We start from the raw sequence: 15,474 nt of genomic DNA on the forward strand, positions 1-15,474 counted from the left end.
CGCCAGAGAAATGATCAGAAATAATGACAAGGACATTTGATAATGCAGAGACGGGGTCGGCTAAATGTTTTGCGGAGGCTTCAAGGAGATACCATCAACCCAATTGCGGGTGTGATGTAGTAAATACACAACAAGGAGATGTGTGGATTGTGTTCAAAGGGCTGCGTGTCTTATTACCCGGGCTTTCATGGTTTGAAGGGAACGATTTCCAATCTGAAACAAGGTATATTTCCTGTGGAGAGAGAGAGAGCGAGGAATGAGAGAGAGCGACGGAGAGTGTGTTTGTGTGTATGTGTTACATGCTCACAATAATTGATCAATAGCCGTGGACTTCCTGACCCCTTTTAGCACCGACGGCTTATTCTCACCCAAACTCCGGCTGATTGGATGTCAGTGCTGAGGTCGTGCACGGCTGCGGTTCTACTTGACTCATCAGGTCACCGTGTCTCGGAAGCATTTTTTGAATTTGTAATATTTCCTTCCCGTTTCATGCACACCAATTCAGCAGAATTATCCTCACTCATCACGCCGAACGCTGCAGATTCAGGAGGAGACACACGTCCAAGACTCCGGCTTCACTTGTCGTGCGATTCTCCAGAACCTTTGAGGGTTGGACCGCGTTATCTCTGCTTCATGTCATTGTTGCCTTTTGTGTCGTGTTCGACGCTCAACTGATTTAATGAGGCCTGTCAGCAAATAAAACTGTCACTGTTTCATCAGGTCGCTCCCAGTCTTGTTTATTTTATTGGACCTAATTGGCCTGCGCGGAGGCTCAATCTCCAGCCGCTCACGAGTGGAAGCCTTCGCGGTGAAAAGTGATTTTATTGCCAAGTTGCTTTTAGCCTTCATTTCCAGGAGAGCTTGTTCATATCTGTCAGTGCAACTGTTTCATTCATCTTCTCTGGAGTTAACTAAATGGAAGAAATGAGCAAAGCGGCTAATTTGTTAGCTTTTATCTGCTGATAAACACCAACAGATTAGCTGAAGAGCTACTACAGCCTATGAATACTGGTATTTCATTAGGGTGTTGGTAATTTGTGAGTCACTGCAGAAGGAGCAGTTTAGCTTTCTAATGTCTCAGACGAAATTCATTTTAAATGTGCAATATTGAACATTAAGAGCTGGGGCTGTTTTTTCTGTCGTTTAGCCGCTTGTGTCACACGCTGGAATTTCTGCAGCAACTAAATGCATCATGTCCTCCCTGTGACGAAACTAGCAAGTGAATAGTGAAATGGCTTCTAAAACTGAGGCAACTATTGGCACGCCATTAAGTGCACTTGGCAACGAAGCCTATTCCCAGTCAACACGTCCTCCGGGAATCAGAAATGTGTTCTGAATGTGGAAGTTATCGCACGGGGGGGGGGAAAAACAGCCCCACTCCACCTGAATTTGTTTGGCCCTGACAACCTTATCAAAAAAATTGTGTGTAGATTAGAGTGAGAAGTGAATATATGGTGTTGTGTTGATCTTAGTTCACATCAATTCCCCCCCCCCCCCCCCCCCCCCCCCCAGTGTTGACACAGGCCAAAGTTTGTGGTTTGCTCAGCTCTAAGTGAAATCCTCAGCGGTTCTCATCATCTCTCTCTCTCTCCCTCTTTTTCTCTCTCTTTCTGTTTCTTCCTCTCTCTGACTCAGGTTGGATTCACACCTCCTACTCAATCACAACCACTAATGAACTTGACTCCCACATGAACTTCATAAGAAAGCCTTTTATCCCTTCCAAATAGGCTTTGACTTACACAATAGCTGAATGTAGCTCACACCACAATGCTGCTGCGAGGACCCGAAGAATTAAGGCATTACGGACGGTTTGGGATTCAGATTCCAATATGGCTGCATTATTACTGATGTAATCGGATCACCTCTCAAACATTCTAATGCCGCATGCTGCTGTATCTCCATGTGCACTTTTTTTAAAATCACTTCTGACTGCTCCTGCTTCCTGGATTTTCAGCTTCAGGCATGAAGGGATCCTTCTAATAACCGAGGCCTTTCAGGTTCGATACCGTTTAGATGAGCAGAGTTATTAGTGCGTCTCGGTGGCGGTGTCAGGCTGACCGGTGAAGGGGGGGCTGTCATGCAGCCGATGGGTGTTGATAAAGGGCGATTAACCAAGACGGCCATTAATTCAAATATCACACACACGCACACGCTTGGTCCCCAGCTTCACATCGCACTTTAATGCGTTTTTAAGTAAAAGTAGCAGGTAAGAGCGAGTTGCCTGGATCTTCACCTAGGAAAAGAAACTGCCTTTGAGACTGTATGTGTGTTATTTATTTTCACCCTGACAGTATCTTCACTTCATGACCTTGGCGGACATGACCCCACATACTGTACACGGTTCCGAGGTGCCCTTGCAGAGGTACTTCTGAGCACTAACACTGCTCCACTCAGGCTTCTCATCCGAGTAGCTGATCTGCATACTTGTGCCGCCTGAAAGTGCCATAAAGAAAAAACAGCAGATTTGTCAGATGCAAAGCCGTTGGTGTTTCCTTCCCTCTTTATCAGTAGGATGTTTATTTTCACGGTTGGTTGCGGCCGAGGACACAATCACACACCGAGACAAAGAGCAAATGGATGACGGGCAAGGGTGAGGTGGTCGTGGTGTGTGTTACAGCGTCAGGCGGGCCATTAAATACAAGGATTTACCTTGATAAAGACAACCACGGGGAGGAATTAACAGAGTGTGCACGCAACGATTGAAAATACAAACAGAACATGAAATGCAATTAATTCTATTGGCTGGATTCTCTCTGAGGAATAGTGATAAAGCCGAACACTCGGGGATGTGTCAACAGAAGGCACCAGCAGCAACGGGGGAAGAGATCCATTTGTTTAGGACCCAGCCTTGGATGACTACACAAACACTATCCGAGCCCAGACCTCTGAACTGACTCTATCACAGCTTATCACGGTGGATAGAATCAAACATGAAGAAACACTGAGAGGAAAAAATACCGTGAGAGGGTTTTTTTGAATTTACACAGAAGGAGAAGAGCCTGGAGACGGTGGTGCAGGTGGAGAGCGATAGCACCGAAGGACGTGTTCTGTTTGCTCTGATAGAAGCTACAACAGCAACACACAAAACAGCTACTGTAATATACAATTATAGCTCCTGCATCCATGTGAGGTAGAGTTAACAGGGGGCCACTGCGTCGTAGATACACCTCACAATTATTTGTATTACATAAAATCTCTTTTACACCAAGATAACCTGGTAAAGGCAGGTTTTTTTTATTCCTTTACCATTGGTGAAATGGGAGTTTGCCTTTCTTCCCCCCCCCTGATGAGTTAATTTTCAACATCGCAAACGGGCTAACAACCCGAGAAGCTCTCTCACCTCGCTGTCTTACAGTAGGAAGATAAACATCACTATTGTGTCCCCCAGATATAAGAACAACAACAACAGATGTTCATGGCTACTTACGCGCCAACGCCCCTGGGAGTTCGATCTACAGCATGACGTTGCGCCGGAAAAACTGCAGCGTCAGCATATTGACTGCTGAAATAAAGACGATATTAGGCGCGTTCAACCTGGTGCCCGAAAAAAACCTGTGTCTACTGCAGAGTCATTTGACCCGAGAGCGAATGCTGATTGTGTCTTTTCCCATTGCAGACAAAAATTGCTGTTTGTGGGTTTTTTAAAGGCCTAAAAAAAAACTATAGATTTGAATGTTTTACAGGATTTAACTCCTCTTTCCATTTGTCCTTTGTTAACTTGTAAATTTAGTGTGAATCCATTTTCCTCTCTCTGCCCCATTTTCCTCCTCTGTGAATATAAAAGGGAGATTTTCTAACACAAATGTGCAGAACCAATGAGCACGAGTATCTGCATGGATCTCTTGTTCCGTATTGATCTTTATTTAGCAACAAATAGCCCTGAAGCTGCATGTGTAGAGAGGACTGTGGAAAACTGCTTATTCGTCACCGTTGGAAGATTTAAAGCGTCAACTAATTTCATTACGTGAGGATAAAGCAGCACACAGGCCTGGTGTTGAATACCAACAAATGTATGAGCTCTGACTTTTACGAAGCTAGAAAATGACTTAGGTAAAAGCACAAATTAGACCAAAATGCACTCAAGTAGAAGTAAAAGTACCACATAAGCTTGAGTACTTGCTTCTAAATATATTATTACAAATAAAAGTATTAGCCCAGTGTGGCCCTGTTGCGCAATGCAATGGTCGACTGCATAATTATGGCGCCATCTTGGCTGTGGTCTCTTCTGAATTCAATTTAGTTATTTTTCATACCAGTGATGCTACTGCTGCAGGAGGCGGAGTCTTATCACACTAATCTAATCTAGTGTCTAATGTAATATCCCCTCTCATTATTAATTACTTTTAAACATAATCAAAACCACATGAACGTGTGCGTAATACACTGTAAATATGCAGTGTAGTACAAACTACAGATCTGCATAGTGGAATAATTAGTACCTTAAAATAAATCTACTGTAGTACAGATGAATGCAAGTACAGCAATGACGTGAATATATGTTGTTACATCCCAACACTCCTGGGAAATGTGTATTTTAATACCGTGAGCAAAATATGCCTCGTGTTTATGCAGTGTGGTTTGAGTGCGGCGGAAATAAAAGTGTTAACTCGAACATTTCCACAAGGATCTTTCAAAACTTGTTGAAGGATCACAAAGAAATAGTTTGTCCCAGTTCTGTAACTCAACTACATTACCCAGAGGTAACGGATCAGAGGCACGCCAGGTGAGTCAGCGTTCGCAGGGTTTTGAAGGAAAGGAGAGCGTAGGTCCTGACCCGGGCCGGCCTGTTGACCAGGGAGAAGAAAGGAAGTGGGATTAGAAAGCTCTCCATTACCTGACCCTGCTCTTTGAGTGAGGGGGCAAAAGGTCCGTTAATCTTCCATTGGGGCCACAGATAAAATCCCCTTGTCAAAATCCTCTGATATAGGCTGAGCTAGCACCTAGAGGGAAGTGAGGGAATGATGAATGTTTTAGCAGCCAGCGCTCCAGGAACTGGGATTTCACAGGCCATCAGCACTGGGCTGAATTGGACCAGACAGTCGCCAGGGAGACACAAATCTCAGGAGGAGGAAATGTGGGCTGCACACTGAGCGAGAGGCGCACGGCTCCTCTCGCTCCGAGGTTGCCTGGATTTTCTCAAGAGGGAATTATTTTTTTTAGCTCAGAGTTGAGGCAATTAAAAAACATGGCTTCCTTTTTCTTTTTTTTCACTTGGAGGAGGAATTAAGACAAACGTGCTCATATAGCTTGTGACACCGGAGGATGAAACGTAGCTTCATCCGTCATTCCCTGTGTCATTACCTGTAGATATTAACATGAGAGAAGAGAGAACACGTGCTTTCGATTTGATAGATTTTTCATATAGTTCTAACTAATGTAAATTACATGACAATATAAATAGGACAACATGTTTCTATCCATACAAAGCACCTCTGTGCAGCTGGCCCACTTTGCTGCTGATCAGATATATCGATGCGTCGCTGCAAACCAACCTGCTTTTCTTAAAAAATTGAGCCGGCTCCTTAAATAATTGAGCATATGCTGCTTCGTTAACCCGCAGTGATTGAAGTCCGTATGATACAAAGTGGTTCTGCTCTGAAAAAGCTGTTGTGAGAGAAGAAAAGGGAGAAAGAAGAAAAGAGAAGAAGTGACCTTGAGTGAGTCCTTGGTGTTGGATTGTATTTTCTTTCCCTTTTGTGAACTTTCTCCACTGCACAGTCGTCTTAAATTTTTCAGTGGGGACAAGATTATGGTTGCTACATGTTCTCTGAGTATATGCACTGCTCTGTATATCCATCCATGGTTTCTTTTTTCAGTAATAACACAATGTGAGGCTAAGCTAAGACATCCTCGTACCCTTAGGCCTTTATTTTTTGAGTGAGGAAGCAAAAGCATGTTGACTTGCTCGCTCTGTTCTCACCCTCTTCCCTCTCACTCACTTTCCCCATGTTCCCATTGACTTGTCACACTTTGCCACTCCATCTATCCCTCCCTCCTTCCCTCCCTTCCACATCCTTCACTCCTTCACGCACGGAAAACACATCTTCGCTCTCAGAAGATTCCGCCCGTGAATTAAAACCGACGGCGTCCTCTCGCCCCGGCTATTCTTTCTCTCGGCTGATGAAATATTTAACCAACATTTCTGTTTCTGTTTAATGGCATGTCAACACGCCGTCCCGCAATGACTCAAATTGGCCTGTGGGGTTCGGACGCTGGGCTGCACTCGGCCCGGGGTCGGTCCAGCAGAGACGCTGGGGAAGGATGGATAAAGGGTGAGAATGTTGAGTGTGGACATGTCAGTTGCAACAACTCCATAAGTAATTCATGGGTTTTGCTCTAACCTATTGGGATCAAGATGCCCTTCAGATGCCCTTTTTCCTTGAAATTCTTTCCCACCGGAGCGCATCACGCATGATAATAACATCGCAGCAGGATATTTTCCATGTAGTGCATTGATTGGTATAAGCAGGTAAGCCTGTAGGGAAAACTCTCATCTATTAAAGTATATATAGACCCAGTCAGGGGTTATGTATATCAAGATCCTTGTACCTATGTGGGTGTGTTTGCGGCTCCGAGGAAAATGACACTGCCCAGCTGTGCTGCATGTATCACGCCGGGTGATTCATCGATCGGCGATATGGCGAGGTCTGCCTCAACAATGACTGTCTAGACGTGGCACTGCGGTGAGGCATACAGAACAGACACCGCCAGAGAACATGAGAAACACACTGGAGGACGGAGGTGATGATGCATGTGAGCAAAATGGCAACGCAGATGAAGTGTCGCACAGAGAGGAGGCGATTCCAGCCGGGTCCAGAAGCACTGCGAGCTCGACATGCACTACTTAGACTTAAGCACTTATAGGTACCTACATAATTATTCATACAGTCACTTCAAATCCTCGCCCCCCCCCCTTACCAGACAGCGTCTTGCTGCACCGGCAATATCCTGAGTGCTGGCAAGCTATGAAGCATGTAATCTCAACATACGATCAGAGTGCATCAAGCAGTGCCGCAGAGTGGTTTGATACAAGGTAGTGAAAAAGGGAAGAAAAAAAAAGGAATGAGAAGAGAGGAGTGGAAGAGAGAGAATCAGAGGAGGTATTGTTGTACTGTAGTTATTTGCCCATCAGGGAACATTTCTGATAAGTGCATCAGAAGTCTGACCTTGGATCTGTATCACGCCGCTCTCGCTCCCGAGGCAATTCTGCCGGGGCTTGTTTAAGACCCTGAGAGCGAAGGGCGAGTGGGATGCATCCCTGCAGATGTCAAATTTTCACCTGCCCACAATCAAGCTGAACCAGAGGTCAACCACCATCCATTCCCAATACCCTCCCTAGATTAGATTTCCATTTGATTTTAATAGGAGTGTTTCTTTTTTTGGACTAGAGCGAGAGAGTGGCTCTCCAGACACCATTTTGAAGATGCAAAGCAAAGTAATCAATTCACAAACCGGCGACTGCAAACTAAAATTACTATGGGATGGTGAGCCTGGTAGTGGTGGTAGGGATCAGCGAATGAGAGCCGGTTTCACACCTCTCCATATCAAAGGCGCTCGGCTCAGCAGAAGGAGCCGAGAGCCTCTGAATAGCAGCGAAAGATCAGCGATGATTAAAGCTAACCTGGGCATAGCAAGACAGCCACACAAGAGAACTGTGTGGAACTCACACTCACTTAAGTTCCTGATTGATTTTCCAAGCCCCGGGCTGTCGGGATGTCCACCTGCTTCTTGGGTGCCTTTAAAAGGTGGAAGGGAAATGACATTTTGATGACTATCACTCCCGTCCCTGGAAGTCCAGGACCCAGATTCCTTTCACTGCCTTTTTTTCTAACGTTTTTATAATCAGACACAGAGGAGCTGCTCTTGACCCGTTTTCAAAACTAATCTTTATTTAAATATCAATTTCTCCCACGCAACTTTCAGTGTGAATGTGAGTGTGATGGTTGTTTGGTCTTAATGTGCCCCTCGTACAATGCCAGCTGGCCTCAGCATCCTCCCATCAGCCTAAAGAGATCGATGGATGGATGTTGTTCTCAGTCTGGGTCTTGTTAGATAAAAGCCAGACTTTTATTCAGTTATTGTATTGAGATTGAAGTTGCTTTTAATGTTTTTCTATGTGTCTGACCTTCTTAAACCCTTGTGAAGTGAGAGATATGAATGCTAACCCTTGAAATTGATGTTGTGCATTTGATTTTAACACACATACTTTAAAAACAAATCGGGTAATTCTTTGGAGGCTCTGTGCTGTATTACATTTATATAAATTGTTTGCCATAAATTAACATTCAGAGACAAATACTTTTTATCATGAATGGTGACATTACTTTTTGTGTCACTCACAGCTGTTTACCCTGTGTGCGACCTGTAATTATCTATAAAAGACCTTCACAACACATCACTTTAAATTTATAATCTGTATTTGTTCCATGAAGTCATCAAATGTCAATTGGATATTTATGAGCTGTTACAGAGGGTCACGGCTTTGTTAAGCTTTGTGAGAGACACATTTTCTTGACTGATTTTTTTTTAAACTACAACTGCTTCTGATATTTACTTTAAGTATTTGGTTGCAGGTGTGTGTGTGCGTTGTGTGTGTATGTGTGTGTGTGTGTGTGTGTGTGTGTGTGCACTAATCCCCATTATCTTCTGTTTAGAGTAGTTGGCATCATAAATATGACTGATGTGATCACCTCCCTCACAAAGTGTGTGTATGCATATTAATAGTGTGTCATGTCGGCTGGAGGACGTCTCTCTCTCTGCTTGGCCGTCCCTCGCTCTCCCTCCACTGGCGGCAGGCTTCCCTGTTGTGTTATGTAAATCGTCTGGGATTTGACACCAGCAGCCATAAATCTTCATTAGTAGGTAGAGAAAGAGGAAGGAGCTCCTTTCGGATTTTTCACTCCTGTTTTGTCGTGTAGGTCTGAAAGCATTATCCTTGCAGCCAACTAAAGAGCCTTATTGATGGCGTTTACCCTAATTTGAATAAAATCACAACCCCAACCCCCACCCATTCATTTCTCTCCGAGATATTGTTAGACACTCAGAGATCATTAGCCACCGGGCTAGGGTAGCAAAACAGCATAATTTCTCATTTCCCCTCATTTCTCATTATGTGGCTGCTCTGTGGAAGCACTGAGTGTATTTACCTGCTTCTTAGATAACAAGCTTTCGTCAAAGGGGAACTTATCGATTACATCACAGCTTATTCACACACTTGGGATAAATCCTGTAAAAAGTAGATCACATCTATGTTTTATTGATTGGCAACGGGACAGAAATGCACTCTGACTGCATGTGATCCATCACTGCATATTTAACACATCATAGAACATTCTGTTAAAACAGAGCTGCGCATTAAAGTGTCTGGTAAATGCTTAAAAATAGGTACTCTGAATAATCCCATTGACACTGCTGTCCCACCAACCTCGACAGATCGAGTGCAGACATTTTAAAATGCCAGCCTATCTCCCTTCCCATCTCTCAGAGTCCTTGTTCAGTGCATACTCAAGTCCATTACCCACTGATACAGCTTGCGGCTCATGCGGATCTCTATCCTATCGGTATCTCAAGGCGTGCATGAGTCGAGAACCAACGTCGGATCATGTCAGCACATTCCCTTCATATTCCATATCAGTGCGTACTATTCTTCTGAGTTTCTCCCTTGAAATACTTAAAAATGGAGACACTGCAGAAACGGCCCTGTGCTGAATGATGTTTATCGCTAGCAAGCGTTTCTGAGCGTAATCCATAGAGCGGCCGTTCTTGGGAGGACTGCGCGTGTGAGACATTTCCATCCTCTGAGTATCAGATTTATCTCATCTCTCTTCATTACCATCACACACCCATCCACAGCGAGCCAAAGCCCTGGATCTGGTACTTCACACGGTATCACTCCGCAGTCTCCCATCTGCCCCGGTAGCTTCCCCCCACGCCACTCAGGCCCAATCTTCCCGTATTACTTCCCCTCAGGCTTCATCTAAGTGTGACTGATAGGGCCGACACAGGGAAACAGCAGGCCCAACTTCCAATGCAATTAGGGGCCATGAAGCATCAGCACACGCTCACCCCCCCCCTCCGTTCCCCTTCCTTCAGCGATGGACCCACTCGCTGGTGTACGTGCATGTAGAAGTGAATTTCCCAAAGTTGACTTGAATAAATGTGAAGTGGAAAGAAATTCTCAGAGCCGGGGCCGATTTTATTATCTGGTCAACAATGCTTGTGGGTCAACAGCAGACAGGGAGTGGGGAGGATACTGTAACAAATGGGGTGAAACTCTTAGGGTGGACAGGGGGGGGGGGGGGGGGGGGGGCGCGGCTGTCAGGCTGCCGGCTTCCAGCCGATTTCACTCTATTATTCACGCCCACCGGTGATGCCATGTTAGAGAGGAAGCACACGCAGCTACAAAATGAGATCGGCGTTAGATTTCACGAGGCTCCCGAGTGCTCTTACTGTACAGGGAAGTGCTGCTCTGTTACAGGTCATTAGGAACGCCTGCCCCTGCTATGAACCACACCGGACCATTAGCCGCCTGCCTGGTTCGGCCTGATCACTGGGTGGAGCCAGACTCTGGTGGAGATGATCCTGCGGCCTACGGGTTACTGCTGCACGCCACAGTGCTGCATCAGGATTGTATTTAAAATAGGCACCAGATAAAAATATCATCATACAGTTGTTTTTATCGTCTTTCTGGCACTTCTGTGATGGATTTGATTTTGATTATGAATCACAGAGGTTCTCATTCAGTTAACATCATCAGATGTTAACTGATATACCAGTGTGAACTTGTAGGCTGAAGAAGGACGTGGAGGTGCAGTTCTTATTAAATATGTGTGTCAGCGACTTCACCCAGAGGTCAGTAACATAAGAGAAGTTATGAAGTCTGTACTTAAGCTTTTTTTTTCTGTATCGGTGACCTTTAAAAAAAAAATCGAAGATATGCAGGATAGTAAGCCTGAGATACCTCTTTATCAAGGTCTGTACACACAAACAAGCTGAGAAATATACTTAGAATTCATCCCACCAGCAAAAATGGATGTTTTTTATTTTTCATGTCTCGACGACAGCTGTTGCTGGAGGCGTTATGTTTCTTTGTTGTCTGTTTGTCCGTCGTATTTCTTGAGGGGATTTCTTCCTTCAAAAGTCACAGTGACCTCAGTCAACATGTTTTTGGCCATAATCCACATATTAATACATTAGTTTCAAACTAATATCTAACTGGATAAATTGTGAGATCAACGCATTCTACATCCAAAGGGTCAAAGGTTAACTTCACTCTCACATCATATTGTTCTGCAAAAAAAAACTGTTTCTGGCCATAAATTGACACCATGAAGTTTAATTCCGTTGTTGGTGTTGGCCACTGACCACAAGATGATTATTGTACTTTATGTCCTTATTATTGAAAATAAAACTTTTTAAAATTCATATTAACATTTTAACCTGGTGAACCGTCTAATCCAATAGAAGATTAATAGAAGTAAAGAGGTCATTTAACAAAGTTAAGTACATTTTTCCGAGCTGTTGAAGAGGGTCCTGGTCCTCAGGACCCGAGGACCCCAAAGAGGGTTAATTATTTCTGACTTTAAAGACTAAATGTTATTATAATGTAGTTTTTCCAATTCTGCATTATTCACCCGTGGAGAGAAGATTCGAAAGTTCCGATAAATGTATTATAAAAACTATGTAAATGTTTGAATTGTCCTTGCTCATATTGTAAACTTTCACAAGTGCTTACGGATTTATATAACAATTTGGCAATATAATGAAACACGATAATAACTTGTATTTGCTCATGAGCAAAGACAACTCAGACAACAGAGCTCTTCAGGATGTGCTGAGTGGGATTATCTCAGACATCCTCCCTGTGAAACATAACAGCAAATGTAATAAGTGAGAAACAGGAATGCATTCTCATGTGTGAGATTACCGAGTGTATTTACTGATGAAAAAGGTGCGCAATTACTCAGAGCAGGAGGGTATTGTTTGCTGTGGGTGTATCAGGTGGAGAATTGATAGACGCGAGAATGTCTGTAGAATATTTGTAGAATACCTGCAGCGCCATATAGCAGCTTTTCAATTAAGACCACAAAAGATAATTTGTTTACAGTGTACAAACAATACAAGTTGTTATCTTAGCACGAGCCAACTGAGCCATAAGAGCCGATCTATAATCTAAACGTTCACTTCACTGTTGTGTTCACGCATGATTGAGCTCCGTTAACATGATGCTGCCGTGATTTCTTTTCTCATTTCTGAGTGAAAGCACATACAAATTACTTTTTGAATTTCATGACGACAATATACAATAACAATTTCATGGCATTGGTGATTCTTGCATTTTTTCTGTAAAAACATTTTTCATTACTTTTTAAATGCAGCCATCAGATAAAGAACTGTGCAAAGTCATTAGTGGACTTTACATTGGTTTTAATACTTTTATACTTAATTTGACGATAGCTTCTCCTCTTCTATGATTGGCTCTTGCTTGATGTCCAAGAATCTTAGTTCCTCACACGACACAATCTGTTCTGACATTTACTCTCCTGCTTTTTAATGAATGGTTTATTCCATCCCACTGACAAACACAATCATATTTCAGTGCTGAGAAGATTCGGAGCTGATGATGAAGTATCTGTTAATGACCGATCACAGAGCAGGAAATGACTCTAACGCAAACCCCCTTTGGAACGCAGCTTTGCAGTTAATGCATTGGTCAGACTGTTAAAAGTCTTTTACTGTTATCATTAGCATCAATTATTCATGTGTTGAGACGAGTTTTTGATGTAGCATCAATATCAAAACACTCAAATATAAAACGGAGGACAGATTGTGCACTAAATGCTGAACATTTTAATCACCCACACTTGTCAATCATGGGTTTTGTTGTCAAGAAAACCACCACAGTATAACTTTATTAAGAGCATGAATTTACATTAAACATTACAGGCTAAATTGAGAAATGAAAAACGTGTATTCCAATTGTATATTATTAAATTCTTACGTTTATCAACATAATAGCAGCAACTGGTCCTGAGTCCTTGAAACGACTAGACTAAAATTAACGAGACAGACAATAACTGCAATCAAATGTAAAGAGGCCGACTCTCTAGTTTAGAACGTGTGATCGTCTACGGGCCATTAGAGGCGATTATGACCGGTCCTTAACATGCATATAATCTCCTCATCAGCAAATTATATAACCGTGTTATTGATGGGCGAGTGAATGGACGGACAAATGGCTGCGTGGGCGTTTGTGTGAATGGCGGAGCTGCACATTTGTAAAGTAGTTTTCCATGTTTTTTTCGTTTCGCAGAGCAACAACAACTTAGACGATTCACTTCAGCCCGACTTTCTTTCCACAGCGGGAACATCTCCTTGTTCTACTCACATCAAAAACAACGCCGCGTTGTTTCGGTGACGCCGTCAAGAGCCCATCTCCGCCCCCCCAATCTGCGTCGTGACATTGTGTTCCCAGCTCTATTTAGAGTCTTGACCCTCATGGTATGCAGCCTGAAATTGACTGTACCAGTGTGCCGTCTCCAATCAAAAAAGAGCAGTCTGAGGATTATCTTTCAGTTATTGTGCTGTGTAACAATAATGAGGCCGGGTATTAAGTGGCTTCATGAGACTCCTGAATCTCATATATCTTCTGATTAAAGGAGCGTTAAGATGCAGAGCAGACACTCCAGCGTCACTTTTTCTAACAAGGATGGTGCCACCGGATAATAGGCACTCCTTGTCACACACTAGATTACTATTTGTCCATGTCTTTGCATTTTAATTTAATGTCCAGTGTACTTTGACAAGGAAAGTGATTAAATTTGACATTGCACATGTGCCAAAGGTTATGAGAAAATTCTTTCTGATTTGACGAAAGTAGGAGTGAAGAAAAAAAAAATCCAATAAAGCTTAGCGGTGCCCCAGAAAGAGAAGATGTTAAACCGGGACCGGTTTTTCATTTAGACTCTACCTCAGTCTCTCCCTCCCTTTTCCTGTTCCCTTATTACCCTGCAGCTGTGAAAGCAAGGGAAATGATTTGGGTTGAGCCGGCAGAGTGGTGAGGACAGACGGACCGAGACCTGGAGCCGGGTTCGGTGTCTGTTTTTCAGGCTGATCCGGAGGAGGAAGATGTAAAATGGTGGGAAATATTATTGCATTCATTATTCATCTCAAGCATCCGTATAGCCTCAGATTCAACCGCAGCGTCACTGTAGTTTGTTTGTTTCACCCCAGCAGTGCACTCATAAAGTGCCATGTGTGTGTGTGTGTGTGTGTCTGTGAATACATGAGTGTCTGTCCTCACGTATGTGTGTGTGTGTGTGTGTGTGTGTGCACACAGCTGCGGATGGTTGCGAATGTCCCGTCCCTTGCGGGGGAAGTGAAGGCCGTTTCCAGATGGCTGCCAGTGAAACTCAGTCTTAATCGTGGTCCACACCTGTCCTCTCAGGGGGTAGTGACAACACCCCCCCCCCTTTCCTCTCTCTCTCGCCCCCCCATTTGATGACTCCTTCCGATATCCCACACTCTTCTGTCACTCCCCATTTTTTCCAGCCCCCGGTTCGACCCCCGGCGTCCCCGTGGACAGCTCTCCTGCGCCAGGACAGTGACTCCAACTATTCATCACCTTATTAGCACTGATATGAAAACTGCATTTGTTTTCCCCGAGTCCCCGTCTACACCGCCCTAATTATGTGAATGAAAATGTCACACACCAGTTGTTTTTTTCACAGGTGTTGTTGTTGGGAAACCCTTCTTCACCTTTCAGGCGGCGGTAACGTGGATCGAAGGTGTGAAATGAGCTCGGAGTCTCCGTTGGATTTCTCTGACAAACACCACTGACAGGCTTTTTCTGATTAATCGAAATTTTAATGAAATTCACAAATAAATAATGGAGTGAGTTAAATAAAGGGAAAAAAAACACACAAAAGTCTTCGTAGCCTCCAATCGCTCCAACAAAACAAACTAAAAATGAGTTTTCACTTTCCTGCCACTTTCTAAAGTCTCTTTAATAACACCTCACTTTTCCTATTTTCTCAGAGCTAGATCATTATTCATCCATCACTTTCCCAAGCAGCATTTTTCTATTTTTATTCTCACAAACCTATTAAGAGAGGTGTGTTTCAAATGCCTGTGCAATAGCAATAAGCTTCATGCAGCCGCGAAACAGCCAAAAAGCTGTTTTGGCAATTGATTATGAACCACTTGAGGGGTTTTCACCGAGATGCAGCTGCAGCCACTGAATAGCAAAAGGGACGGGTTGAAAAAGCACAGAGGCTCCTGTGCTTCAGAAAAGTCAAAGGATGAAGAAAGACGAGTAAACTGAGCTGTGTCACAACAACACACAACAACAACACGAGGTGAATTCTCCCAGGTCGGTTAGACGTTATAAGGAAAAGGTTACCTGAGGGAACTGAGGAAATAAAACTCTGTAAAATGCAGAGAAATAAAATTAAAAAACAGTTAAATAAAAATTGG

The 15,474-nt window shown here is 43.6% G+C and overlaps 1 protein-coding gene across 1 annotated transcript in view; it reads left to right on the plus strand.

Annotated features, from left to right (window-relative positions):
* Positions 1-15,474, plus strand: part of rtn4rl1b (reticulon 4 receptor-like 1b) — a 112,208-nt gene that overhangs the window by 54,467 nt on the left and 42,267 nt on the right. The gene's annotated exons all lie outside the window — the stretch shown is intronic.

This window comes from Limanda limanda, chromosome 6 (assembly GCF_963576545.1).
Source record: "Limanda limanda chromosome 6, fLimLim1.1, whole genome shotgun sequence".
Lineage (NCBI taxonomy): Eukaryota > Metazoa > Chordata > Actinopteri > Pleuronectiformes > Pleuronectidae > Limanda > Limanda limanda.